The sequence below is a fragment of the Ictidomys tridecemlineatus genome, chromosome 4, assembly GCF_052094955.1.
Source record: "Ictidomys tridecemlineatus isolate mIctTri1 chromosome 4, mIctTri1.hap1, whole genome shotgun sequence".
Classification (NCBI taxonomy): Eukaryota; Metazoa; Chordata; class Mammalia; order Rodentia; family Sciuridae; genus Ictidomys; species Ictidomys tridecemlineatus.
This window is the reverse complement of record NC_135480.1, coordinates 134,904,230-134,909,667: the sequence shown is the minus strand read 5'-3', so window position 1 is coordinate 134,909,667 and position 5,438 is coordinate 134,904,230.

Below are 5,438 nucleotides of genomic sequence, written 5' to 3'. Positions count from 1 at the left end.
ATGTCTTGGCCTCTGAAATACCTTGAAATACATGTCTTAATGAAGCAGTTGTTCATTGTGTCTTCTATGATTCTATGACTTTTTTTTTTTTTCGGCAGACACAACATCTTTATTTGTATGTGGTGCTGAGGATCAAACCCAGGCCGCATGCATGCCAGGCGAGCACACTACCTCTTGAGCCATATCCCCAGCCCTTCTATGACTATTTTATCAAAGGCTCTCTTTGTGGGGACTACAGACTAAGGGGTACAATGATACAACCCTTGCCACCAACTTCTGTACCTACCAGTAGTTGTGTGTGTGTGTGTGTGTGTGTGCACATGTGCATGTGTGTGTACACGTGTGTGTGTGTGTGTGTGTACACATGTGTACTGCTAGGGATCCATCCTAGGGCCTTGCACATGCTAAATGTGCACTATACCACTGAGCTACACCCCCACCCTCCACCAGTTTATAAAAGCAATCAGTACAATAATCTAGGGTCCTCATCTGAAAGCCAGGCTACCCTCATGGCTCTGAGTACCCGTGTGGATGAAATTGTGCTCTCAAGATCTGCCTGAGTTGAATGTGTTAATCTGCCTCCGCCTACAATAAAAATCCTCAAGGTTTTCCTTTGTGTTTAAAAGACCGGCTGAATCAGGAATAGCCAGAGTTCCCCTATAGCGCACATTTGAATGTCCTGGCTTTCTTTTCTCTTCCTGCAAAATAGAGACATGGATTTACAAGATGTAAGAGATATTATTTGGCAGAATGTAAAATCTGTTTAAATCACCCCATATTTGGCAATATAGTTCTCTCTTTCTCCCTTGCTCTCTCAGCAGATTTTCAATTACACTTCATAGATGGATTTCAGCTGCTCCTTTTTTTCCTGTTATATAAACTTGACAATGATTATTTGGACGATGTCTCAACCATTCTTTTTTGAACTTCAACCATCAAACACATTTAAGGAGTGAAACCAACTGCTAAATGCACCAGAAAGTCTTTAACTGTAATTCTTTGCCAGAGTTTAGAAATACTACTTGACCCTTTCAGCACCAGCATTTCCAGTCCTCTGTGTACAGATTTTAAGGCATTCAGGTTGTTTGAAGACAAACTTCTTGTTTCCTGTGAAGGCCTTGAATCTTTCATGGCCCAACTGCTGGCAGCAATTCAGCTGCCTCTCATGAGGAGGTAGGAGAAGACTTATGAAAAATGGGTTTGAACATCTAAAACAAATGACTTGTTTTTTGTTTTTTTTTTTTAAGAGTACTCCTTGCCCCTACTCCCTTCCCCCAGCCAGTACTGGGGATTGAAACCAGAGGCACTCTATCACTGAGCAAAATCTTCAGCCCTTTTTAATTTTTATTTCGAAACAAGTTCTTGCTAAATTGCCCAGGCTGGCCTTATACTTATGATCCTCCTGCCTCAGCCTCCCAAGTAGCTAGGATTACAGGTATGCACCACAAGAGGGCACATTATTGGCCAGAAGGGCAGAGACTCAACCAGTGTCCACCCATTGGGAGATGTGGGAGACTAACCTCACACATGACTGGGTCACACACTCCCAGGCTGGGTGCTGAGGTGCTCAGTCACAGAAAGGTGGCAGAGCTTTCCCCATCCTTCTTGGGTCTGAGGATCGGTGTCTCATGCATGGGTGTGTCTTGCGACAGCCCTGTTCCTTTGTCCCTTGCCCTGTTTAGGATAGAATCTTCCATGGAAGTGCCTTGTGTGTGTCCCCTTCTCCTACTGTGCCCTTGGGTGTGGCCTACCCAGGTGTCAGTCAACCTGCTGACAGTGGACATCATGAAGATAGACTCAGCCCCCTGAAACCTCACCCCTTGCCTCATTTAAATAACTTCTCAATAAAAGGGTTCAGCACGTGCTCTCGCTCTCTCTCTCCTCCTGTGGACCCTTAAGGTCAGAGGAGCCGTCACAACGACCCCAAAGAAAAAAGTATTGTGTCTCTTGTGTGGTTATTTCGTGCATGCAGCCAAGTTATCCTAGTTCAACTGGAGTGACCCCTGAGCCTTTTAGTCGTGAGAACAGAAACCCGGCAGGGAGACTTTTTTGTATTTTAATATTTTGTTTTAGTTGTAGTTGGACACAATACCTTTATTTTATTTTTATGTGGTGCTGAGGATCAAACCCTGCGCCCTGCACATGCTAGGCAAGTGCTCTACTGCTGTCCCCAGTCCCCATTGAGAGACTTTTAATCCACCAGTAGTTGATGAATAAAGAAGGCTCATTCCAGTTCCAGTTGTTCTGCCAAAGATTTGAGGAGTGGAACCAGGGTGTAGCTTCAGTGGTAGAATGTGTGCTTAGTATGTGGGAGGCCTTGAATTTGAAACCCAGCACAAAAATAATTATTTGAGAAGTAGGAAAGGGGTCTGGGGGTGGTTGGAGGCCATGAAGAGTTTGACAGTTTTTATATCATCAAGTATTAACCTTTCCCATTTATTGACCGTTGACATCTTTTTCATATAGCAAATCTTTCCAAAGAACACACTTGTGCTAATAATTTATTCCTTACTCTCTAGCTTTTATGTGAGTGCAACTTCTTGAAAATACTGTAGATATTTAATAGGCACCAAGTTTATCCCCTAAGATTACATAATTCTAAGTTAAAGAATACTTGTTTTTAATGTAGATAAAAAGTGTAAGAATACAGACCCATTACTCTTCTGGGGAGTAAAAGTCATTTGCAGATTGACAGTGGAAGGATTCCAAGGACGGAGTATTTCCACTTCCCACAAAATTGCTTTTCCATATATCTTCTCCTGGCACCAAGCAAATATTTTAAATTGCCAGTTGTTCACTGAGGTTGACAATAAATCCAACCAGGAATACATTTAATATCTGTACAGAATTTTGATGAAAGTGACTTTTGGTTCTCTGCTTTTCCCATAAAGCCAAACAAATCTGGTATTTTAATATTGTCATTTCCTTTTCTGTCATAGAAACCAAAGCGAAAATCAAATGAAAAAAAGCAGGTGCTATTATTCTAATAGTATAGAAAACTAATGGAATTACAGGATAGAACTTTTATTTTAGAGATGAGGAAACTGAAGCCAAGAGAAGTGAGATGACTTGTCTAAGGTCACAAAGACCAAATGTGTCCATGCAGAGGCATCCTGACTCATTTGCTTTGTGACTGATCACCAGATTCCTCCATGGAGAAGAATTTGTTTTTCATGCTCACTAACATAGAAAAACACTCAAACCACTAAACATAGGCATCCATGCAGGGACCTTGAATAATGAAGGGAGGAAAGCATGTTAGATACTCACGGAGTGCAGGGGAGAACCCCCAAAGAAAGCCTGGTAGTACCTGCCAACTGGCAGAGGAAAGTAAAGAGCAGGCCAGGTAGATGCTGACCAACTCCCCTGGATCCTAGTCCACATCAATCATCCCTCAGTCTCAGAAGATGGGATGGTAGAAAAATATAAAGAAGGATTTAGTTCAGGCTCTCAGCATTGGCAGTGCTTTAGAGTCCCTTGGGAAGCTTCTAAATGCATCTGGATGGTCAGGTCATAGCCCAGAACAAAGTCATCAGTATGTTGTCAAGGTGGTCCCAACATACATGCACGGTTGAGATCCACTGGTCTAGGTAAACCTAGCACAGGCCCATTAAAGGAAAGATACAGATCATTCTAAATTCTTGATACTAACACTTATTTACCCTCTAACATTCCTTGGAACTGCTCCTTCCTGCACATGGCTCATGCTCTTTTATAGCTATACAGAGACAAATAGAATTCGTGTTGAGTTTGGATCATCCCAGTATGGGTCACCTTTATTTTTGTTTTAATTAATTATTGCTACATTTTGCTCCAGAACTTGTTTACAATGACTATTGTTTCTCACTATTATGTGAGTTGGTTGGGTGATTTCTCTGAAATTTGGGGGATTCATGCATTCAGCTGGGCTGAAAGACACAAGGCAGCCTCACATGCATCTGTAGTGGGTGTTGGCTATTGGTATGTCTCCAGGATCCCTTTCCTGTGGTCTTTTATCTTCAGTAATCAGACTGGCTTTCTTACATGGAAGTCCAGATCAGCATTCTAGAAGAATAAAAGTGCAGCTAAAGTCTCTTAAGGCCAAGGAACTTCACCTCTGCATTTTATTGGTTGAACAAGTATGGTACCTGATAGAAAGCATCTCATAGACCTCTCACTGCCGGAAATGTGGCTGACTGAGGGCCTCAGCTACCTTGCTTTAAACTCCGTTGCTGAGTTTGTGCTTGGGCCATAGGCTGGATCACAAGGCAGGCTTTTACCTGGGAGACACAGTCAGCATTCTTAGCCATCATTGGCTCAACGATTCCATTGCGGTGTCTTTGCTGAAAATTTCTTAGACACTTGTACCCAACTTTTCCTCCCTCTGTCCTTCCCTTAGGAGTGGATTTACATCATGACCTGATGGTGCTCCCAGTTTTATTTCCTAATTTCTTTCACAGAGGCTCATCCCTCAATAAGATCCTTGCATGTTTAGTCTTGAGTTGGCATCTGCTTCATGGGGAAGGTGGATTAACCCAACAACTTACGAGCCCAGCCAAGACTGAAAGGGGGAGAAATAAACTGTCTCTTTGTCAAAGAAACAACAAAGTCACATTGCAGAGAAGCTTGAGAAGGAGCGTTTCAGGCATCTTTGAAAGCAATCAACTATGATTTCCTATTGGGAAATGCCTTCTGCCTCCCCATCAGTCCATGCATTTTGGGTGAAGTTCTATTCCTCACTCCATGATGGGCATGTGATTCATTCCCTGCCAATCAGACATCACTACTGGTTTATGGATGGGTATGTGACCCAATCAAAATGAATGAGAAACAATGAGACTTTTACCAGGGCTTTTGGGAGAGAGAAGACACCCTTTCCCATTGGACTTAAAACTGGGGACATGTGAGACTTTCACCACTGGAACTTCCATGTGGATTCAGTATCTCAACTTCTCTTAATTCCACCCCACCTGTATTTCTTTCTATTGATGTGTAACAAATTATCACATATTAGAGGTTTCACATAATATATTTATTATCTTACAGCTTCTGGGAATCAGGGCATCACTTAATTGGGTCTTTTGCTCAGTCTCAGAGAGGTACAAATCAAGACTGTCAGTGGGTCTGAGTTGTCATCTAGAGGCCCCACTGCAAAAAAAATCTGCTTCCAAGCTCATTTTGAGTTGGTGGAAAAATTCATTTCTTTGAAGTTACATGACTGGGGCCCTGGCTTTGGCTGACTTGACCAGAGCCCACTCTCAGTATCTAGAAGCTGACCATTATTTCCTGCTACGTGGCCCACAATACACCATTTTATTCTTCAAAGCCAGCAGGGGAGTGACATCCCACTGCTTTTGTTCTGTTGATTGGAAGCAAGTCCCAGTTTTTACCAGTGTTCAAGGTGAGGTTATTTTACACAGGTCTGGCCTAGTGGAGGGTGTGTCCACACTACCCACTGT